At 46.0% G+C, this 24,748-nt stretch overlaps 1 protein-coding gene across 6 annotated transcripts in view; it reads right to left on the reverse strand.

Moving 5' to 3' along the window:
- Rreb1 (ras responsive element binding protein 1) overlaps positions 1–24,748 on the reverse strand; it is a 159,209-nt gene that overhangs the window by 107,497 nt on the left and 26,964 nt on the right. Inside the window, exon 1 of one of the 6 annotated variants that reach the window (XM_045136426.1) lies at positions 16,132–16,163. The exons of the other annotated variants lie outside the window; for them this stretch is intronic. The gene's annotated coding sequence lies outside the window, so the exon portion shown is untranslated. Of the gene's footprint in view, positions 1–16,131; positions 16,164–24,748 lie in introns of those variants that run through there. 6 annotated transcript variants of the gene reach the window in all.

The following is a 24,748-nucleotide window of genomic DNA, read 5'->3' on the forward strand; positions in this document are numbered from 1 at the left end:
CATTTAGTAATTATTAATCCACTAGCTGGGGGAGAGGGACCACCCATGGACTTACCACCTAGGTGATAGGGAAAAATATGAGAAAAGAGAATTGAGTGTTGCCCAAGGAACTCTGAAACTAGGTCCAGCAAAAGCAGACAGCTGTGAGGGATTTGGGGGGGGGGGGTTGAAAAGGGGCTGGAAGAGATGATACCCAGAAAGCACCAGGTGCTGTTGAAGGGCAAGGGATGATTACAGAGGGTGTGTGGGGGCAAATTATGGGGAACTCTCGGTCTGGGGCAGAGGGTGGGGTGGGGGTGTGTGTGGTGTGGGCCCGGTGCCGTCTGAGAAGATGAGGTAAGAGTTCAGAAAACGTGTTTGAACACGGAGACGGCAGGGGATGAGCCCTGACTAGAAGAGGGAACAAAGGGAGAAGGAAGGGAAGGCAAACCCCAACAACTTTCAAAGAAATAGGCTCCATGCAGCAGGCAGGGGAGGGGACAACGGGAAATACAGCGCAGGCAAGTGACCGGCACGGCATGGGGAGTAGGACGAAGTCTCGGACAGGTAACAGGGTCAGGTAAGTCCTTTGCTAGAGGCTCTGGATGCGAGGACGCAGGGAGGGGCCGGGGCGGGAGGGGCGGGGTTGGATTCCTTGAGTGTTGAGAGGAGGGGATTGAGAAAGGGGAATGAAAAGGAGGAACAGGCAGAGAGGAAGCTCAGAAGGCTGGTCATTGTAGCACACACATCAATCACCTCCAACAGGCAGCTTGGTCCTAACTGTGAGCAGAAGAAAAGGGGGAATCGGTGGTTTAAGGAGCAAAGGACCTCAGAGAGCTGGAAAGAGGTAGCCCAGAGGCTGTCAGAGACCTCCCCCATCCCACCTCCCCCATCCCACAAGCCAGGGAGGAGAAAGCTGAAAGAAGGGGAGCCCTCGTTCACACATGGGCCTCAAGGCGCTGTACATCTATTAAGAAAGGGCGTGGTGGCCCCAGGCTGTCATCTCAGCACCGGGAAGGTGGAGGCAGGAGGATTAGGAATTCAAGGTCATCTTTGGCTATACAGAAACTTTGAGACCAAACTGGGCTAGGAGAGCCTGTCTCAAGTAAATATATAAAACAATGGAGCCAGGCATGTTCATAATCTTGGCAGCACTCTGAGTACAAAGATACAAATTCTAGACCAGCCTAGACTACCACTACCACTAGGGACCCAAGGCCAGCCTGAGCTACAAAGAGACCCAGCAGCACACGTGGATGTCCTTCATCCTCTCTGACGACAAGAGGAAAAATATGCTGAGTCAGACACTGCATCTTATATTTCAGCGGTTCAAGGCAAGTCTGCCACAATTCTTCCAGCTAATGCCCGACCCATTCATGTGGCTGTTCTCTTAAACATGAACAAGTCCTCCCAGAGGAGAGAAAATGCTTCACAAAAGCTTGACCTGAAATGGCTTTCACACTTCCTTGCAGGGCTAGCCCAGAGGTGATCCAGTGTAAGCAGCCCGGGGACTCACAAGGACTGGCCGCAAGAGCTCTGTGGCTCAGCGATCCTCACAAGTTCGGCTGCTCTGGGCAAAACGTGATTCAGTCAGTGTGAGTTCAGTTGCTCTTTTTTAGGTCAGTTCTTTCCTCTTTTGTTTAGGCTGGACTTGACTTTGCTTCAATTATCTGCACCTCGGCTGCAGCACCAAGGTGAAGCAAACCACTTAAAGAGATGATGGGAAAGGGAGTAGATGGCGCCTTAAAGCCACATATGCAAATATCTCCTTCTCCTCACCTCTCTTTAGTTACTGAATGACAAAACAAGCAACTGTTTCTCAAAGGAAAGTTCTACACCAAGAAGGAATGTTAAAGCCTCATGGTTAAGTCTCAGCTTGCAGAAAACTAAAAATTTCAGCAATTTGGGAATGAAATATTACGTTCAAGAGCCGCACGAGGTGCAGCAGCTGTTCCCAGCCAACATGAAACCCAAAGGGGGTGCGATGCCATCTTTATCCTCCACCTCGAGTGGAAGCTGGTACGCTCCCCAGCAGAGCTGCCAGGGACCAGCTGACAGCTGAGCCCTGAAGACAAAGCAGTGAGACGACGCCCAGGGCAGCAGTGGACACCTACACAGCAAGACAAAGCCGACCCACCTGGGGGGAAGAAAACGCACGTAGTCATTACACACTTTACAAGGATATAAGAAAACAAGCAGTTTTCAAAGTCAACTGGGGATTCTTTTTCATCGTTCAGAATACTAATGATTAGATCCACACCATCTAACTCTCCCCATTTCTCAAGTGGAAGGCTGGGGCAATCTTATGCAGTCTCTTGGAAGGAAAAACACATCTTACCTATTGACAATGAAGTCCACCTCATTAAGACTTAAACCTGTAAGTCACCAGATGGAATCCGGTCTCACATAAACTTCTCAGGGAGGGTAGATGGATAAAAAGAGAACAGAGAAGAATCAGAAAGGAAGGTGGGGGCTGGAGAGAAGGCTTAATGATTAAGGCGCTTGCCTGCAAAGCCTAAGGACCCAGGTTCAATTCTCCAGGTCCCACATAAGCCAGATGCACAAAGTGGCACAGGTGTCTGGAGTTGGTTTGCAGTGGCTACAGGACCTGGTGTGCCCATTCTCTCTCTCTCTCTTCCTTTCTCTCTGTCTCAATAAATAAATAAAAAAAGGAAGGTGATGAGAACATGGCCTCTCTCCTAAGCCAGGAGATTGCACATAGGTTAACTGAAGAAAATGTTCTTATAGTGTGACTAAACTACCTCACTGAGAAACCACTTCCCACTAAGTCCTTGTTTCTACCCCTAATCACCCCATCCTACTTGTTGTTTTAAATGACTGAGAAACTGCTGCCTAGCCATGCACCTCCACAACTGGCCAATACCGTCACTAGCCCACCACACAAGCAAACCACCAACGAATGAAGCACATGGTGAGGGGCTTAACTTAAATTGTGAACTGTCACTGTCACACACTTCCTGGTCATTTCTAGATTGTCTCCATTCAAGAAAAGTGGAACATTACCACAGCGCTTGATGGGTTGTCACTCTGAGAACCAGCAAGCTGAACTGTACAGTGGCTACTGAATGGATTCTGAAGCCACAATGCTTGGGTTCAAATCCTGCCTTACTACTTGCCAGCTGCTGTAAGTGGCCTGACCTTGTGTCACGAGTACCCTTAGGCAGACACAGAACCTCTTCATCCCAGTTTCCTCAGCTATAAGATGGGAATAACATCTCATTCCCATGGAAGTTGTGTCTAGAAGGTGTTTAGCCATTCAGACATACAGTTCACACCCCCACTCTTACTGTTACCACACCCACACTCCCCAGCATGCTGTCTGGACATGCGCATCAGCAAGGGCCAAGAAGTACCTTAGGCTTCATCCTCAGGCACAAGTCCTGGACACCTGACATTAAGCACGTTGGATTCACGTAAGGAAGTCATTCTCAGATTTCAGCGTAACAGACTGCTGGGCCTCACCTCCAGAGCTTCTTTTACCTAGGTGCTGACTATCCACCTCAGGCCTTGTACATGGTAGGTAAGCAGACCACCACGGAGTGAGCACCCCAGCACTACAGGGGTTCTGATGAAACCTGAGAAGGCCTAAGAATACTTGGGTTCCACCATGTTCCCAGGTGACGCTAATGCCGCTGGTTTGGGGAATCACCACATTCACAACCACTGTTCAATGGACCTCACATTTCAGACTTAAGCCACGGCCTTAGTTTATGGGCACAGTAAAACTTCAAGAGCACATGCACGACACCTTTAATCCCAACACTTGGGAGGCAGAGGTAGGAGGATAGCCATGAGTTTAAGGCCACCCTGAGAATACATTGTACATTCCAGGTTAGCCTGGGCTAGAGGAAGATCCTACCTTGAAAAGCCAAAAACAGGAGCTGGAGAGATGCCTTAGCGGTTAAGGCTCTCCCTAGTCTACAAAGCCAAAGGACCCAGGTTCTAGTCCCCAGGATTCATGTAAGCCGGATACACAAAGTGGCGCATGTATCTGGAGTTTGTTTGCAGCAGCTGAAGGCCCTGGTGTGCCCATCCGCCCCCCCCCCCATTTACTTCTATCTCTCTCAAATAAATAAATAATAAAAAGAAAAAAATGGAAAAAAAAAAGTCAAGAGATGAGATGGGAGGAAAGCAAAGTAGCGGACTACTGCTTAGAAAATGTCTTTATGGGGCTGGAGAGATGGCTTAGCGATTAAGGTGTATGCCTGCAAAGCCAAAAGACCTCAGTTTGATTCCCCAGGACTCACATAAGCCAGATGCCCAAGGTGGCACACGCATCTGGAGTTTATTACATTTACCTCAAAGGCGGCAGAATTTCCTGCTGGAATTTTCTAACTGGTCTACAGAGAACAGAGGGCAGCCCCTCTATCCTCACACACACATGCTTTAAAACTCTTCAAGTAGGAGCACCGTGGGCCCCTTCTCACCACTCAGTATTGCTGAAGCTCAGGCCTGACGTGAGGAGAGGCTGCTGTGTCAAGGCCCCTTGAGCACCAACCTCATTCTCTGGGTGTCACATTCCATCATTTCAGATACTTGCATGTAACTCCCCCACAGAAAGGTCAACATTTATGTAATCCATTTAGTCACTTATAACTCAAAAGTAAAACCAGAAAGAAAAAAGGGGAGGATCAGAGCTCAAAATTCAAAAGCCCCAATGCTAAAATTTCAATTTTTTTTTTTTTTTCGAGGTGGAGTCTCACTCTGGCCCACGTTGACCTGGAATTCACTATGTAGTCTCAGGGTGGCCTCGAACTCACAGTGATCCTCCTACCTCTGCCTCCCGAGTGCTGGGATTAAAGGCGTGCGCTCTTCAGTGACTGTAACTAGATTACTTTCAGCGAGACTATTTGTCCCCTTCATATTCATAGGTTTTATCCTATTTTTTTGAAAGCCATGAACAACTTATTTAAAAATTCACTAAAACCTAGGACCATACGATGGTGTGTGCTTGTAGCTCTAGCTACTCAGAAGGCTGAGGGTCTCTTGAATCCACGAGTTTGGGACCAGCCTGAGAGACAACGCAAGATGTCTACACATACACACACACACACACACACACACACACACAGTATATGGACTGGAGAGATGACTCAGCACACACCTACAAAGCCTAATGACCAGGTTCAACAACCAAGAACCTGTGTAAAGATAAGTGCAGAAAGTGGCACATGCTTCTGGAGTTCATTTCCAGTAGCTTGAGGCCCTGGCACACCCATTTTCTCTTTGTCTTTGCAAATAAATGTGTGTGTGTATATATGAATACAGGATAAAGTGGGGAAGCTAGGGGGTGGCTTAGCAGTTAATGGTGCCTGCTCGCAAAAGCCTGCAGGGCCAGGTTTGATTTCTCAGTATCCACATAAGGCCAAATGTACAAGGTGGAGCAGGCATCTGGACATCTGGAGTTCAAAAGACCCTTGGCACCCACATCTCCTCTCCACCCTCCTTCCTTCCCTCTTACAAATAAATAATATTTAAGGAAAAAAAATACAGGGCTGGGGGCTGCTGAAAACAACAGTGGTCAGGGTCTACCTTTTCCCCCAGTGCTGGAGATCACAGCAAGATCCTGGTACATGTGTGGCAACGAGCCATGTGCCCCTAAGTCCCTGAGAGCAAAGTTAAAAAAAAAAAAAGGCATTCTGCTTATAAGATATTAGGAAAATGAACAGTCTTCATTGGCATTCTGAAGCAGCAGGATTATTTCTTTACTTTCCATAAAACACTAACACTAGGGAATATTGTCTTAGACTATTAGAAATAACTTGAATATTGTGTAATTAGATAAGATCATTAAATGACCAAAGAAAGCTCAGCTGCACATCTGGCTGACATTCTGTATGGCTCCTAAACCACCACTCGGACAGGTGATTGTACAACCCTCACGCTGCCTCCGCAGGCCAGAGGCCCTGCATGTTCACTGGAGAGAGAAACATAGCTGGAACATCCAACATCCAGAACATGAAGGCATGTGCAGCAGGGTCATGTGATTCTTGTGTCTAATCTGCTTACTTCATTTCTTCCATAGACACACTCATCCTAAGAGAAAAATCAAGCTATAAATAAATTCCCGGGATCTTTTACATGAACTTCTGAACCTCCTTTCCATTTACTTACATTTGGCAGGTTTGTGGTTTCTGACTACTATACATTGTCCATGTCAGTCATTTTTGAGGGAGTTTACCAAGATGAATCCTCTGTCCCTAGCCCCAAAGTGGTTAAGCTAGCTTCTCTCAGGTGCATCGGGGAACTGACTATTGGTCATCTTCCTGTTACCACCTCCTTAGCTCCAACTTGCACCCAAACAACTCACAGGGCAACCATGCGTCACGGCCCGGGGACGTGCAACTTTTATGCAAACACGAAGGCCGGGACAAAATCAGTTCTGAGCTAAACGGCTCCCAGGCCAGCACCCGCTCCACTGTGAAGCTCCTCCTCGGAGTGGACTCTGCAGCAGAGGGCTTGCTTGCTGTGCAGGGGGCTGGTTTGCAGATCATGTGACTGCTGAAATCCCTTGGATAAAAGCAGGCATTGTGCACTTTTCCTTGAAATCTCCAAATCCAGGATAAGACCAGCAATCAAGTAACATTTCCACCCTCCAATTTTTTGTTTTGTTTTGTTTTGTTTTGTTTTTGAGGTAGGGTCTCACTCTAGCCCAGGCTGACCTTGTCCTCACAGGGATCCCTCTACCTCTGCCTCCTAAATATTAGGATTGAAAGCGTGCCCGACTATCCTCCAATATCTTAACTGATCAAACTTTGCTCTTTGGGTCTCCACTCCCTTCCTTATAACTAACTCAGTATCTAGTAAAAGACAGCTTTAAAAGCGGACTGGGGCTGGAGAGATGGCTCGGTGGTTAAAGGCTTGCTTGCAAAGCCTGCCAGTCTAATTCTCCAGCGCCCATGTAAAGCTGGATGCACTCAGCAAGAGACCCTAACGCACCAAATACACAAATAAATAAATAAGATTAAAATAAATAAAAGCGGACAAACAAGGGGTTGTCGCAGACTGAAAGACTAGTAGGACCTAACACACTTCTGCTCTTCAGCGACATCTGAGTAATAACTTGGGAGCATGAACTTTCCTGTTCTCTCCCCGTCAGCTCCAGTGGTAGAGACGAGTTCTCTAAACCTATGATTCCCAGAGACTCGTGCCCAGGCAGCCAGAGCTATTCCATCCCAGGCCTGCACACCCCCTCCCTGCATCTCCAGCTCCATCATCTCAACCTCTAACATTGGTCCCTAAGGCTTCACCTACCCTAACCCTAACCAGCCGGCTGTAGGTCATTTATGCTGGCTACTACACCTATCAGTGACAACCTAGTCCACCCTTTGGTGACACCCCTCTGTGCTGCGTCAGCTCCCAGAGCCTTTACTTGCTTCTTAGCAAGTCCTGGTTTTGATCACTTTTCTATCTTGTCTGAGCGTCTAACATCCAGACAACTAATTCCTATTTCCTGTATGCAATTCAGGTGAATTTCCCTCGCCTGACTGTGACAAGTGTCTATAAGAGAATACCTTCCACCTTCTGCATACCAATGTGGATTTATAGTTTCCCTGCATGGTGACAAGACCAAATTGTAAAACTAATTAAATTTTCAAAGAAACAGTTTCTTTTATGCAAAACACCACAGATCCATTTGAATCAGGAACAGGAAAGTTTCTATCAGCCTCTAACATATGTTAGTGATGTATCACAGCAAATCTAAATGTGCAGAAGACTTAAAGAAATTTAATGGATTAAAAGTTGATATGGGGGCTAGAGAGATGGCTTAGGGGTTAAGCACTTGCCTGTGAAGCCTAAGGACCCCGGTTCGAGGCTCGATTCCCCGGGACCCATGTTAGCCAGATGCACAAGGGGGCGCATGCGTCTGGAGTTCCTTTTTGCAGTGGCTGGAGACCCTGATGTGCCCATTCTCCCCCCCCATCTCTCTCTCTCTCTCTCTCTCTCTTTCTCTCTCTCTCTGCCTCTTTCTATCTGTAGCTCTCAAATAAATAAATAAAACAAACAAAAAAACAAAAAGGTTAATATGGAGCTGGAGATGGCATCAGCGATTAAAGGTGCTTGCTTACAAAGCCTGACAGCCTGGGTTTGATTCCCAGTACCCATGTAAAGCCAAATACACAAGTGGTATATGCATCTGGAGAGTTCATTTACAGTGGCAGGAGGCCCTGATACACCCCCTTCCCCACCACACTCACACTCACTTTCTCACTCTCTCTCATAGATACTTTTTTTCAAGTTACTATGCAGGCTAGCCATGATGCTTACGACTTTAATCCCAGTACTTGGCAGGCTAAGGTAGTAGGACTGCCAAGAGTTTGAGGTCAGCCTAGAGCTACAGAGTAAGTTCTAGGTCAGCATGGACTAGAATGAAAGCCTTCCTTAAAAACAGAAGTTAAGGGCTGGAGAGAAGGCTTAGTGTTTAAGCGCTTGCCTGTGAAGCCTAAGGACCCTGGTTCGAGGCTCGGTTCCCCAGGTCCCACGTTAGCCAGATGCACAAGGGGGCGCACGCGTCTGGAGTTCGTTTGCAGAGGCTGGAGGCCCTGGTGCGCCCATTCTCTCTCTCTCCCTCTATCTGTCTTTCTCTCTGTGTCTGTCGCTCTCAAATAAATAAATAAAAAATTTAAAAAAAAAACAGAAGTTAACATGCAATTATTCAAATGTACCTGTGAGTGTAATTATCAGAACCCGGGCCCCTTGGGCTTGGTCACACAAAGTTCCAAGCCTGCCCAGCGTGTGGGAGGCTGAAGCAGAAGGACTGTGAGCGGAAGTCTATCCAGCTGCTGGAGACCATGCTCCCCAGTCACCTTCAAACAGAAGACACAGCCGGGCATGGTGGCGCACGCCTTTAACCCCAGCACTCGGGAGGCAGAGGTAGGAGGATCCCTGTGAGTCGGAGGCCACCCTGAGACTACATAGTGAATTCTAGGTCAACCTGGGCCAGAGTGAGACCCTACCTCAAAAAACCAAAAAAAGAAAAGAAAACAGAAAACACTCACAATTCCTTTCTGCAGACAGAGAGTATCTTCCAGAGTACCCGACTTCCTAGTACACAAACACCTTTCTACATCACCTGCTTTAAAACGAAAACACCAATGGTATATAATTTGTTTTCAGTCATGAATACAAATGACAGTTCACATTAAGATACAAATAACCTGGGCTGGAGTGATGGCTTAGCAGTTAAGGTGCTTTCCTGGAAAGCCAAAGGACCTGGCTTTGATTCCCCAGGATCCATATAAGTCAGATGCACGAAGTGGTCCATGCATCTGGGGTTTGTCTGCACTGGCTAGAGGACCTGGTGTGCCCCTTCTCTCTTTCCTTCCCTCTCAAATAAGTAGTATTTTTAAAAGATACAAACAAACTGATGGTAGAATGTAGACATCATTTGAATCTGATAATGAGTAACTTTTTGCCTAAAAATCTGGATTATGTGTGTGTGTCTGTGTGTATTTGATGGTTAATTTAAATTCCTTATGTTAATTCTAAAGCAGCTGTACTTTACTGAACGGGATCGAGATCTATTTTCCATATAAATGATTCTAAAGTATCTTTTAAACTCCCCAGTCCCCACCAGCAGAAGGTGGTGAATCAATGTGTGACTAACTTCACCTTCTGGAGAATGACTCAGAAATGCCACGATGAAGAACCCAAGCTGTCTTCAGAAACCAGAGAACACCCTCCTCCTATAGTTCTGTCCCTGTGTCACATGCTCTCTGGGGCCATGCGCTCGGTTCTGACATTTTTCCCGAGGTCAATGTGGATACACATGCAGTTGTAATAATGCAAAGGAGCCGACGTGACCACAAAACTTGGGGTGGAGGCAGGAGAATCATGGCGAGTTCAAGCCTAGTCTACAGTGAGACCCTGTTTAGGAAAGAAAGAAAGGAAAGGAGGGAGGGAGGGGAAGACACAGACAGACAGACGAGACACAGCATAAGCTCCTCTCTCCACTTAGCTCAGTTTTCCCCAATGATAGTTGGCCCTACCCCCCCCCCCAATCTCCTGATTTCCTTCCTGGTTTTGTCAGTTTGCCTCCATCTCGTGCCTGTTCTCCATGTTCAGCCTCCAACTCTGGCCTCTGACTTGCTGTGAACTGAGAAGTGTGACAGACAAGATGGCCAGGCCGTAACTATATTAATGCATTAGAAACCAATCAGTTCGCAGTGTTAGCGCCAGGACTTCGGGATACGTTTGTGGGTTCTAAAAAGCGCTCCCACTTGTATGCACGCAGCAACTGACCAGTCTGACCTAAAGGTCAACCAAGTGGCCTCCCTGCAAATGGCATAGTAATCAGTGGCGTGCTAGCTAATTAATTCCTGTTTCCATGGTGGTAACCATCCTTTTGGCTAACCCATGTCATTCTGAACATAATCTACCAAGTACATATAACAACTTGGAAATACATACAGGTAGCTTGAAACGAAATTTGCTTTATTTGAAAAAAAAAATCTAAATTCAGCCAGGCATGGTGGCGCACACCTTTAATCCCAGTATTTGGGAGGCAGAGGTAGGAGGATCACCGTGAGTTCAAGGCCACTTTGAGACTACATAGTGAATTCCAGGGTCAGCGTGGACTAGAGTGAGACTCTACACTTCAAAAAACCAAAAAAAAAAAAAAAATCTAGGTTCACTAATATTTTTGAGGAAACTTTAACTAACCAGTCATGTGTACTGCTTGGGAAGTTCAAGTATGTAAGTTACTGAAGACTAGAGTTAGAAAAGCAGGATGAAGAGTGTTACAAACGCGCTTTAGAGAGTTCAGTAAATACGTGTCACTTTGCTCTCCTGTATTACAAACTCCTAAACAAAGAGGCCTGATAGAGGCAGAGGGGCTTTCAGCTTAGGAAAGGGGAAGGATGGCACAATTAACTGTCACACAGCCAATGTAAGTCACTCTAGTGAGGCCAATGCAAAAACCAAGGAAGAGAAAATACGTCCATCTTGTCTCTTTACCAGTACCCAATGTCCCAGACTTCCTCTAAGAGCTATGTACACTTATGTCCTGAAAAGAAAGGCAGTTGTGGGGCGGGGGGCGCGGGGGTAAGAGGGAGAGAAGGAAGGCTTCTTATCTGAACCACAGATGCCTTGCTGTTTGCTTCAAGCTGAAATAAAGTACGCTGGGTCCTGGAGGGGAGGGAGGCTGTGTTTCTTTTTCATTTCTGCCTCTCCTCAGCTCCGTGGAGCCAGCTGTGCCAAGTCTAAAATGACTGCCGTGCAGCTCTACAGAAAGCTGCATGCCAGGCCCTGGACATCTGAAGGTGACACATGGTAAACACAATCTAGATAGCTCCGAGGGGGAGGAAAGAAGACAGAAGGGAACTTTTCCACGGCCACACTGAGTACATGACACAGAGCACAGCCCATCCTCACAACGTGAAATGGTCCTCCCAGAAAAGTGGGAGATCAGGGCCCATAAAATACACAATGTGTGCGATGTAAAAGAATACGAGCTTTTATTCTAAAACAGATGCACACATGGAATTCAGTTTTTCCTCCCATGACAGTGAAGTTCTTTAATTTTCAGAGTACCGTCAGAAAGCTAAGATCTGAAATATATTTTACTTAAACATATTCTAAAGAGTACGAATATGGAAATAACCCCCTTTGTCCCCTCGCTAAACTCCCCAAAAAGAAAGCCACAACCCACCAGAAATAGCTCCCGTGAGTCTGCCTCGAAGCAAGAAAGGAGCTGTGCATTAGGAGTGTTTCCCTGCGATGCTATAGTGAGCTCAACCATGACTATATATGGTATGTTTATGGGACACATGGATGCAAACACCATGCAGAACGTCTGGGAGACTCAAGCTGGCTGGTAAGGAGCTTGGCTTCTCTGCATCCGGGGCCTGAGGACGCTCACCGGGCAGAGCTAACTGCGGACACTTTGGGCAGCAGTGTCTCCTGATGACTGGCGCTCGGGCGGCAGCGACTCCACCTCGCCGGCCTTGGCCTCCATGTGAACACGCACGCTTCCTTCTTCATCCCGCCTCCACTTCCCCTCCCAGCTGTAACCCCACAGGCCTACAGAAGCAAAAGCGCACACTCAAGAATGCTGCCACTGAATGGCCCTATGTTACATGACTGACCGAGGGCCCCGTCGACTGCCTGAGAAACAGCTGCTCAGGCTGCCTGCCTCGGCTCAGGCCGGCTCCTCGTCTGCACAAAGTATTTTATTCACATCAAATGTTCTGCCTGGAAGGGAAGCCAGCCACCGAGCTGGGGGCTGGCGGGAGTGGGGTGCAAGGGGTAGTGGAAAGATGTTTTGAAGTCCTAAAAACTGGTGAGAGGGGTGGAGAAGGGGAGGGGGGAGGAAGAGGAGGCAGCAGAGGAAGAGGGGGAAGCAGGCTCCATCACTGGCTTTAACAGTCTTGCCCAACCTGTTCTGCGGTATGTTCTGTTAACTCCTTTCTGGCAAATGGATGCAAACAGCAGCCCCTTTCTTCCCTCTTCCTTTCTCCACAGCCATGTGGGCAATTAAAGGCAGATATACAAAGCAAAAAAAAAAAAAATACCCAAAGAAAAAGGCGTTTCCATTTTACACTGGGATCAAACCCCTGCGTTTGATCGCATTGCTGAGCCCTTCACTGCCAACCAGCTGCTGGTGCCTAGTGGAGACTGTCAACCCTGTGCCAGCTCTCCCCAGCGCCCAGGCGCAACTAACTCTGTGTTAGGGCCACTTCTCAAGCACTTCCACAAGACACAGCAAGGCGGAAGCATATAGTTCTTTGTCTTTTTTTTTTTTTTTTTTTTTTTTGGCTTGCTATTAGGCACTTACAGGGTTAATGAGCAGCCGCCTCCAGATGAGAAATGTACCTGCTTAGCAACAGAAGCATCAACTAAGCCACACTGGTCGTTCTGACACAGAAAAGGCCGTTTCTATCTGAACATTCCTGGTGATGTTTCAATTGCCATTTTAAATGACACACATAATTAAACACACACGCAAAAAAAAAAGAAAAAACTATGGTAAAGGGAGAAAAATCCAGTGGGACTTTTTACAGTTTAAAGACACAGATCAAAACCAACCATCAAAAGGTGAACACCACATATGTACAATAGGCTCTAAGAATGGGAACAGACTCCAGGCTGCGCATGCGCGTACACACACACACACACACACACACACACACACACACACCTTCCCCTCTACCCAGTGAGGTGAAAGCACAGATCTCAAAAAGACAACCTTCCTGCCAACGACACTGCTTATGATGCGCCACTGCCAATTTTTGCAAAACACAAATGCAAAGGCTCCAGCATTTTTGGAAAAGAGAGCAGAGCCAGGAGAGCAGCAAGCGAGGGAGGCCAGCCTGGGCTATACAGCGAGGGAGGCCAGCCTGGGCTACGCTGTGAGACTCTCAAAGGAAAGCAAAGTCAAGCAAAGACAGAACATCCACTTTAAGATTCAACTACACAAAGCTCCTCTGTTTCTAGCAAGTGGCAATTTCCTTCTTTCTGGTTTTTTTTTTTTTTTGAACTCTAGAATATCAAGTGTTTAGAGTCAGCTGCTGCATGTTTACTGTGTTTGTAACATAAATTCACCTCCTTGGCCAAACCAAGGCCAGCCAGCAGTTAGAATAGTCAATGGGGACCAGTTGTTGACCATGCAAAGCAGAGCAGAAAAAATATGTTAATAAACTTTATTTTACAAAATGTCAATAAATACATTAAGTTGTAAAGAAGAAATCTTAGCGTATACAACGTATACAACCACAGAAAACACCTATTATAATAACCACAGCAGTGAACATTAGAGTAAGAGCCATCCACACACACAGGATGCCACACTGCAGTTCGATTTTGGCAGCTTCCTCTAAATTGCTTTTTAATTTTAATTTTATTTTATTTGTAAGCAGAAAGAAGAGAGAGAAGGGGGAGAATGGGCACACCAGGGCCTCCAGCCACTACAAATGCATGTGCCATTTTGTGAATCTGGCTTTAGGTGGGTACTGGGGAATCAAACTCAGGTCGTTAGGGTTTGCAGGCTAGTGATAGTTTTATTACGGCATAGCTGACAAAACTTGTCAGGCTGGGTATATACCTCAATACTAAAGCCACTGCCTAGCACACCCAACTCTGGGATTGGTCCTTGGTACTGGAAAAAGCTTCATATTCATGTGTGTGTGTGTGTGTGTGTGTGTGTGTGTGTGTGTGTGTGTGTGTATGGCATGTGTATACATTGTAAAAATAGTTAAATCACGCTAATTAGCACATCTACATACTCTTTTTTTTTTTGCTATGAAAACATTTGAAATTTTAAATACCAGACTGAAGACAATCTTTGACAAGAGAGATGATGTATAAAGGCTACACACATACCCCTAGCAAATAAAACTACCTAACTTCAGGCCAATTTAAAATTTAAAATTTTAAATTTAAAATGGGCGTGGTGGCGCACGCCTTTAACCCCAGCACTCGGGAGGCAGAAATAGGAGGATCGCCATGAGTTCAAGGCCACCCTGAGACTACAGAGTTGATTCCAGGTCAGCCTGGACCAGAGTGAGACCCTACCTCGAAAAAAAAAATGCAATTTCACTGCTAGAGAAAAGGTGGTGGAAAGATTGTAAGAGCTTAAATGCAACTGTCCAGATAGAAATTGGCCTCTATATCCGCAACCTCACAGTGCCTAGCAATAACTTAACAAGACCCTCATAATAGGAGGAAAAAACAATGACATCAAAATATAAGGGAGACTAATGGAGAGGAGGGGATATGATAGAGAGTGGAGTTGTGAAAGGGAAAATGGGGGAGGGGAAGGAATTATCATGGTATCTGTAACTATAAAAGTTATCAATAAAATTTTTTAAATAAAATGCAACTTCAAAGTTGCGTGACAGAGTTCTTTGAGATCATATATAAAAGCATATGCGCAACATTGAGCCACAAAAACAAACTGTTCCTTTAACAAAAATATGTGTACTTATCCAGGGCTGCTAGGTTAACAGTTTGAGCAAATTAAAACCTTAATCCTGGGGCTGGAGAGATGGTTTAGCGGTTAAGGTGCTTGCCTGCAAAGCCAAAGAACCTCGGTTCGATTCCCTAGGGCCCATGTAAGCCAGATGCACAAGGTAGTGCATACATCTGGAGTTCATCTGCAATAACTGTAGGCCCTGGCACACTCATTCTCCCTCCCTCTCTCTCAAATAATAAATGTATCTTTAAAAACTTAATGCTTGTGTCTGAAGTTTGGTATGGTGGTAGGAAGTCCTGGCCACTCATACGTATCATCTCTCAAATAAATAAATAAATAAATATTAAAAGCCATGAAAGTAAAAAAAAAAAATTCTGAAATTTACATTTGACAAATGTAAAATCTGACTTAAAAAATTCTAATGGGAAAATGGTGGTATTTCAAGCCAAAATTCAGCAGTGGGTGGGGGTGGGGGAGGCTTATATGCATGCTGACTCTCACTGGGCACGGGCAGGGCTGAGGGGCCAGTTGTATCTAACAGTTGTGTTCACAACAACAAATGGTGCATTCATAAACCGCAAAAGCAAGGGCTGTTCAGAGGCTGTAAAATCTGCACCCATCATGATGAGCGGCTGGCTTCACTGCTGTTCCCCAGTGGACGGGTGAAAAGGGAAGGAATTCAGTTAGAGGCACAGGCTGTCACTTCAACTGTAGTTAAAAAAAAAAAAAAAAAATCCAGATAAAGAGGCCCCAAGTACCATTTACCCTCTTCTCACAGGAGCTGGGCCTAACGATAACTGAGCTAACACATCCACCTAAGATAATACTGTGAGAGGAAAAGGCACATTAGAAACCAGAATGTGCCTCACTCCTCCCCCTCCTTAAACCATTTAACATCCCGAGCCCATGAACAGCCTGATTGCCTGTGACACTGCCTCTCCATACCCTTAACAAAAGAAACATCTGGTACCTGCTACTGGGCACCCCTGACAATCCTGTGAGAGCTCCAACTTCTTAAAAAATTAATTAGTGGCATTTACACCTACCAGTGTAAAGGCACCACAATACCTGTTTCTTAGGAAACTCAGCTTGGCAGCAAGCAAGCATCACATGAAAGAATTTTGCCTTTTTCCTAGCATTTTTATCAGGATCCCCACCCCGCAAAGTCCTACACTACGTCATGTCTCATCACAAGTTTATAACATAATTGTGCAAGTTACCTTCTCTAGCCCCCACCTAGCAGCTCAGCCAGCACCTTCTGGAGTGGGGAGCTGGCTTGGGTGGCATGAACAAGTCTCACCCTGTGAAAGACCAGTTGGGTGGAAAGGGGGCCAAGCTTCACGGGGCCGGCCCGGGCACTGAGCGGGTCGGGGCGCTGGGGTCACTGTCAGTGGGCACACCCCCGGGGCAGCCGGGGTCACGTGACTCTGGGGACCCCGCGGAGCACCTGCGGGGGGCGGGGCGGGCCACCCCACCTCCGGGCCCGGGCACCGCCGGGGACGGGCTTCAAGTCCCGACACCCGCCGCTGAGTGGGCTCCGTCCTAACGGAGCTCGTGGAAGGAGCCCCGGAGCCGCAGCACGCGGGCAGGGCGGGCGGGCGGGCGGCGCGGAGGACCGAGGGGAGAACTTCCCAAACTCCCCGGCGCCGCGAGCCCCCGAGGGCGCTGCCCGGGGAGCGGCCGCGGGCTGTCAGCGAGGGCGACGCCAGGCTCTGCGGGAGCCCCGCCCCCGCCGCCAGCCGGCCAATCAGCGCCCTCCGCCCTGACGGACGGCCCGCCTCCGCCCTGACGGACAGCCCGCGGCCGCTCCACGCGCAGGCGCGCAGCCGCGGGGGGAGGCGCGGAGCCCGGGGCCGGCGGGCTTCCTGCCGCTCTCGCCGGCCGAGCGGAGCCGCCCGGGACTCCGCCCCCCCGCTCGTCGCCCCCGACGCGAGCCCACGCGTTCCTGCCTCCGCAGGAGCCCAGTGCACTGAGGTATTTTTATTTTTGGTTTTTCTGAGGCAGGCTGACCGGAGGCTCGCTGGGTAGCCCCAGGCTGGCCTCGAGCTCAGGGCGATCCTCCTACCTCGTGCTGCGACCAAGGCACTACTTTTAAAGGGTTAGCTCGAGTTCAGGAGCAACTCCTTTTTCAGTACCACACACCCACCCTCCAGTCGCCTGCCGCTGCGGGTTGAGCAGATCCAGAACTTAACACCCGGATGGGCAAATAAAAACTATTCCCAGTTGGCACCTGATCCGGTTTTAAGAGCTTTAATACCACCTGGACTGCAGAGACAGGAAGAGGAGAATTCTTGCTGTCCACAATGCTTAAAACTTGCATATCCTCTTCACTAAAAATAAGCAGGAATCACATTCCTGTTTTTGAAAATGATAGGCAATAGATCTGGAATATTTCATGATATTGGAACTGTGCACGTTTATTGTACAATCGGTGGCATTTGGTTCTAGCAGTTGGCTTAAGAGTTATAGTGCTAAATGCAGACACACAATCATCGGAGGACAAACTCAAATCATCTTTACAAAGAACAAGGGAAATCCCTCCTTGTAACAATGTAAAAGGATTGTGAATTATTGCTGCAGCCTTGACAACCTCCCTTCTAAAAGGATGCCCTAAATAGATAAATATTATTCATGATAGGAAAGAAAATCTTAAAGTCGCTTGCCACTCAGAGACTGTCTGATCAAGTCCCTGTCAGCCTCATATGTAAAATGATAGGCAAAGCAACTTCAGGGAAGCCCCACACAATTAGAGGATACTCAGAGTCTTGTCTTTTCTCTAGATTCTAACTACTTTATTTATTAAAAAAAAAAAAAGCAAAAAAAAACCCCACATCCGTGTGACCTTGGACTCTCTCATTTTCATCTGTGTCTTGCAGTATACTCTCTTTGCTAACCATTCAGCACACTGCAGGCCCTGATAAAAATGGTTAATGTTTACTGAAACCTGTGCATGAACTGTACTAGATCTGACAGGAATGAAAAGTTCTCTTAACAGCATCCATGCACTGTTAGGGGTGAGGTGGGAGGGATTTTCTTTCCTAGTTTGAAAATAAAAATCTGCAATGATAAAATATAAAGTCTCTAAGCAAACTATATCTGATCGAATTTGTTATCTCTGGAAGTGTTTGGCAGAACTATACCTCCAAGATTTCATATATTTTTTCACTGAAAAAAATTTATAGAACTCAAAACTAAAATTAATCTAGTTATACTTCTTGTCCTCTCACATTTTTGAAGATCCAGATACCTGATCAATAGCCAATTTTAATTATGCTCAAATATATGCTCTGAATCACTATATGGAGGTGATAACTGAAGACCTATCTCAGGACATGATTAAGACTAATATTTCAACTGTTATCACTTAAAAGTATTATTCCCCTTAGCTCTTCATTTTCCAATGTGAACACTTAACTTCAGCCTAATTAAACTCCCACCCCCTGGGGTAGGGTCTCACTATAGCCCAAGCTGACACTATGAAGTCTCAGGCTGGCCTCAAACTCATGGTGATCCTAAGTCTGCCTCCAGAGTGCTGGGATTAAAGACATGCACCACCACACCTGGCTTAATTAAACTTTTAATTCTAACATTTTACATTCACTCTTCTATCCCCTTTTTTTCAATCTCAGTTAAGATAAAATTTCAACTTACACACACCTACATACATAGACTGTATCCTAAATGGGATGCTCTCAGGTGTTTAAAGGCAACTTTCTCTCTCCCATCCCCCCTTGCTTAAAGAGCAGCAATAGAATCAGTCACCTTGGAAACAGACATCACCCAGTGTTTGCAGAACAAACAATGGTACCTTTTCAGCCAGTACCAGGCAGGCAGGGCAAGGGGCAGCCAGGCAATTCTGGGCCTTACAGGAGTGTTAACATATTAAATTCATTCAGCACACCAAAAAAGTGGTTTACTCCTGAAAATGAGGTGTTCTCTAATGTGTCAATCTTTGGCTAGACACCCTATACAAAATGCTTTTTGTTATTTTTGGACTTGCTTTAGGTGCCTCCTAAGTAAAGTCAACCACAATCTTTTGTCACTGAGGATCACCTTTTCCAGCAAGCAAGGAAGACGTTGCTTTTACAGGGGGAGGGGGGAAGGGGGAGGCAAAAGAAGTATGGGAGGGGAGTATGACCAAAATACATTATGTACATGTATGAAAACTATCAGTAAAACTCTTTAAGGCATTCCTCATCAAATTTCTCCTACCGAATCATGTTAATTTTCTAATACAACACCATATATTACCTTTGAAAATGTAAATGTGTGTGTGTGTGTGTGTGTGTGTGTGTGTGTGTATAGAGAGAGGAGGGAGGGAACTTGGTGTCAACCTATTTATGAATTTCTGATACTGATGAAGAAATCTTAGTATAACATTAAAAAACTATTAATTTCCAGAACATTTTTTGTCAAACAATGCCAAATGGATACATAAATCTATAAGGGCCTTGAAGAGGCAATCTTTTGGCCTTGGGCAACAATTACTAAACTTTCATTGACTGAACTCTTACATAAGTTAGTCATGTTGAATAGCTCAACTTTTAGGAGATATTCTGTTACTGTTTTTAAAAATACAAATGTGCAAGCAGGGTGTAGTGGCACATGCCTTTAATCCCAGCACTCAGGAGGGTCATCTTGAGTTCAAGGCCACCCTTAAACTATAGAGTGAATTCCAGGTCAGCCTGGGCTAGAGTGAGACCCTACCTTGAAGAAAAAAAAAAAAGTGTATTTAATTTTAAAAAGCATTATCTTTGAAAATGAAACAAAAATTTTAAATGTGCAATAAAGGTTAACAGTTTCCTCCTTTTTCTTTGTATGTTAAGTTTTCCTTCCTACCAATTAAGAGAGAAGGCTAGGCCCACCTGAATGATTTGGATAGCAGTTTGATGTCAGTTAAATCCCACAGTAACTGGCATTTTCCATCACCTCCTGAGGAAAGGCCCATCCCTGTTAAATGGACCAACATGCAGCTTGAGCTGGAAAAGTGCCTGAACTCTTCCTCCCTTTTCTTTTTTCAAAGATTTAGGTCTTTAACATCCTTGAGTTGAAGTGCGCAAAGGGTGTCTAATGCCATCTGACTGAGCTAATTAAACTATGGCTTTTCTGCAGGGACAGTAAATAACTTAACCTGATGACTCTTCCTGATGTGGTACCCTTGAAAATGAAAGGAACGCTGAAGTGATGACCGCTCATTCTGAAAATCATCAGGAATGTTCTAAACAGCAGCCACCGGGCCAGGCAGCAGGCACCCACTCTGGCTGCGGCTCCAGGGCTGAGAGGAAGAGGAGGCGTAAGGCTGGGCCAAGAGACGCTCTTCTCCCGTCCACTCCTTCCAGCATCCGTGAGGAGGCTCCACTGAAGCTTCTGAACCTTCGGTCAATACCGCAGCTCTCTAAGCCATATTGTTAGTACCGCAAACAAAAACTACAACCTGGAGTAATTTGAGCAAATGGCTCCAACAGGCCAGTTAAACCAGTTTCATCAGTAAAACATCAAAAACCTTAGCGTTTGGCTTCTTGGTTTTATTTGCCAATGTATTCAGCACCCAAAAATGTGCATGCAGATCATACTCCTGGTAGCATACTGTACACTTATCAGATGCATTCCCTGCATGCCAAAATCTAAAGAGGGGGGAAAAAAAGCCCAAAGCCAAATAACTTCTGATACACAGCTGGTCAGTACAGACAATAGCAGTTACAGCCCTCCAATCCCGCTCTCGGGATGCCAAGTCCCTATCAACTCCTTGCCCCCTCCCTGCAGCCTAGGGGGGCAGAGAATTCTCCCAGACCCTCTCACTCCCGCTGCCTCCTCCCAAGCCTTCCGGGAAGCCTGAGGCCAGGTCTGCCCTGCTCTGAAGGTAAGACTGAGAGCTCAGGGCCCCTCCCACCCCTAGAACCAGTATGCCAACCCAAACCACGGAGCTGCCATCATCTTCAGGAAGAATGTCTCCAAGCAGAAGACTTGGGAAAGGAAGTGAAAAGGAGTGCAGGTGTGTGGTGGTTTTACCTTTTCCCCCCTCCCCTATGTTTCCACCCAGTTTCTGTTTCGCTGCCCCTCATGTAAGAGGATGTGAACTGGTATGCACCTTTGTAATATAATTCTGAGGGCAACATATCTGATAGTGACAGGCGTTTGAAAGTTACCTAACAATACAACCTTCTAGAAAGAATCAGGCTTCAGAACTCTATCTGTCTGAACAAAGATATTTATGCTTTTGTTTGTAGATGCATATCTTTAGAGACATTCATTACTTTGTGGTCTAAAAATCTTCTCAAGAAAGTAAAAATAAAACTTTATTTATGTATTCTAACCTTCTTTATGTGTTCATATCCCCTTTCTCAAATAGTTTTCTTAGACAGAACTTACCTATTTCCAATTACCTCTTATTACTGAGTCACTGGGACGTGAAGCAAGTTATGTAAGGGGGGAAATCCTAGCCAATTATTTAATATACTTCAAAACAAGTGAAAATCCTTAAGCTATCATTCACAACTTATTTCTAGCTTAAAAAAAAAACTCCAATTACTGGGGCTGAAGAGATGGCTTAACGATTAAGGCATTTTCCTGCCCAGCCAAAGGATCCCGGTTCGAATCTCCAGAACTCATGTAAGCCAGATGCACAAGGGGGCACATGCATCTGGAGTTCATTTACAGTGGCTAGAGGCCTTGGCACACCCATTCTCTCTCCCTCTCTCTCTCAAATAAAAAAAATTAAATACCTTTTTTATACTCCAATTACTGGTATCTACAAAAACAAAAGACCAAAGTGCTGATGGAGGACCCTTCCAATTCAAACCTCTGCCAGAATCAAAATGGTAAGATTGCTTGGGAATTCCTCAAACTGAGCTTTTAGGATTTCCTTCCAAATGCCTTTGTAATGCCAGTGTTCAACAAAAGTAGCCACAGCCTCGGGGCTCGGTACCTGCACCTCTCTGGCAGCTGAGTGGGCCAGTGAGCGGGCACTGCTGTCCAGCTGAGTCCTCCCAAGCCTCCTGCCAGGCCGCCTTCATAAAACCTGGCCTGAGCATTTGCATAATGACCAGTTAGGGGCACTGGGGATGACCTGAAGCCATCACAGGAGAATGGAGCTTAGGTTTAGGAGGAAGGTCTTTCAGCTGCTGTCCTTCCTCAAGAAGCTTTCAAAATGTTTAGAATTCACCTAGATTTATGGCACTTTTCCTTTATGTGAAAGACAATAGCTCCAATCTTCCCAAAAGTTTTCTGTTGATGTGCACTGGTTAAAAAGAACGAAAAAAGCTGGGCGGGGTGATGTATGCCTTTAATCCCAGCGCTCCGGAGGCAGAGGTAGGAGGATCACCCTGAGACTATACAGTGAATTCCAGGTCAGGCTGAGCTGGAGTGAAACTCTACCTCAAAAAAAGGAAAAGAAAAAGAAAGAAAGAAGGAAAACAGTACTTTTGGGGGCATCATTACATCACCTTACAGTTTCATATTCTTATTTAGTCTAAGAAATACTCTGCCTATTTCAGAGACAGCAAAACCAAGGCACCAAGTTATCAGTTCATTAGTCTTAATTACAGCTGTGCTTGGGTTAAGGACTTTAGGTTCCCACTAAGAAACCCAGCTCTCTTGAGAACAGATCACGGTAGATAATTAAAAGGGCTGAGAAAGAGATACAGCAAGAGGTATGCAGAAGTGCTCTGACAATCTGGCCAATTCAATTCACTTCCCAACTCAAGTTTGTCCTCTGAAACAGGGTAGCTGCTGAGTGCGCGGAGGCCCAGTGCTGGCCGCGGGAACAAAGCTCATCTCCCTCGCCACACACCTGCCCGAAGCTCCACGCCAGTCGCTCCAGGATAGGTTGGGGAATTCCACTTACAGTTCAGAACTGATCTGACATTAGACCCTGGAGTGATGGACAAGAAGGACCTGTCTTCCTGTAGGGCAGGAGCCTCCAGGGAGTTACTTTAGGGGATCTACTTACTTATCCCTTCGGGAAACATCTACAAGCCAAGTAAATCAATACATTTATATGTGTGTGTGATACAAGTGAATGAAGACACTATAATTGATGATATGTTCTATTAAAATGCTATTATTAAGGTCTTTTTATCATTACAGCTTACCAACAGATTCTAAAATTATACTTAGGGGCTGGAGAGATGGCTTAGTGGTTAAGCACTTGCCTGTGAAGCCTAAGGACTCTGGTTCAAGGCTCGATTCCCCAGGACCCACATTAGCCAGATGCACAAGGGGGCGCATGTGTCTGGAGTTCGTTTGCAGTGGCTGGAAGCCCTGGTGCGCCCATTCTTTCTCTCTCTCTCCCTCCTTCTCTCTGTCACTCTCAAATAAATAAATAAAACTAAACAAACAAACAAAATACTTAGAACTGAGCTTTTGTAAGTCCCCCCTTCCCCGGGGTTTTCAGCTTTAGCCCTGGCTGACCCACAGCGCACGCTATAGTTCCAGGCTGGCCTACTTCAAACTCAGGGCTTCTCCTACTCGAATCTAGCATTAAAGGCAGATGCTACAATGCCCTTCTTAAATTTTGGTTTTTTGTTTGCCCACCCCCCCCATCTGACCTGGAATTCATTATATAATCTGAGGGTGGCCTCACACTCTCTGCAATCCTCCTACTTCTGCCTCCTGAATGCTGGGACTAAAGGCATGTGTCACCATGCCAGGCTAAGTTTTGGTTTTTGAGACAATATTCCGATGTAGTCCAGGTTGCCCTAAAACTCACACCTTTCTGTCCCAGCTTTTGCTGGGATAAACAGGTACTTGAAGCCTCAAACCAGTTTGACTCTTTCCTGATTTTCTGTCACATTAAAAGAGATCCACAGAGGAAGATCAGCAAAATTAGTATGCATAAAAATGTCATGATGGGGTTGGAGAGATGGCTTATCAGCTAAGACACTTGCCTGCAAAGCCAAAGGACCTAGGTTCAATTTTCCCAGGCAGGACCCACATAACCAAATACACAAGGTGGAGCATGCGTCACGCTTGTTTGCAGCTGCTAAAGGCTGCAAACAATGAAACATGGTGGCACACGTCTTTAATCCCAGCACTCGGAAAGCAGAGGTAGAAGGATCGCTGTGAGTTCAAGGCCACCCTAAGACTACATAGTGAATTGCAGGTCAGCCTGGGCTAGAGTGAAACACTACCTTGAAAAACAAAATAAACAAACAAAACAAATAAAAAGAGATTATCTACATATATGTGAGGCCCTGAGTTCAAAACCCAAGCATCACAAAATAAAAGTACTTAAGGCAGGCATGGTGGCATTTAACTTTAATCCCAGCACTCAGCAGGCAGAAGTAGGATCACTGTGAGCTCAAGGCTACCATGAGACTACATAGTGAACTCCAGATCAGCCTGGGCTACAGCAAGATCCTACCTCGAAAAACAAAAACAACAAAATAAAAGTACTTATATTTGAAAAGATCAGCAATAACTAACTCAAGACTGTCCAAACAACATGATTGATGAAAGCAAACTATCCTACAAAAATACAACTGGTAAAGAACAGGTCACATCCATAACAGTGTCCTATATAAGATTTAAAAAACAAAAAAAACAGGCGTGGTGGCACACACCTTCAATCCCAGCACTGGGGAGGCAGAGGTAGGAGGATCCCTGAAAGTTCAAGACACTTTGAGACTTTCCCCATACATAGTGTGGTGGTTTGATTCAGGGGTCCCCCATAAACTTAGGTGCTCTGAATGCTGGGCTCCCAGCTGACGGAGATTTGGGAATTAACGCCTCCTGGAGGCAGTGTGTTGCTGGGGACCAGCTTATAGGTGTCATAGCCTGTTTCCCCATGCTAGTGTTTGACACACTTTCATGTTGCTATTGTCCACTGGCAAGGGGGTG

Source organism: Jaculus jaculus, chromosome 17 (assembly GCF_020740685.1).
Source record: "Jaculus jaculus isolate mJacJac1 chromosome 17, mJacJac1.mat.Y.cur, whole genome shotgun sequence".
Lineage (NCBI taxonomy): Eukaryota > Metazoa > Chordata > Mammalia > Rodentia > Dipodidae > Jaculus > Jaculus jaculus.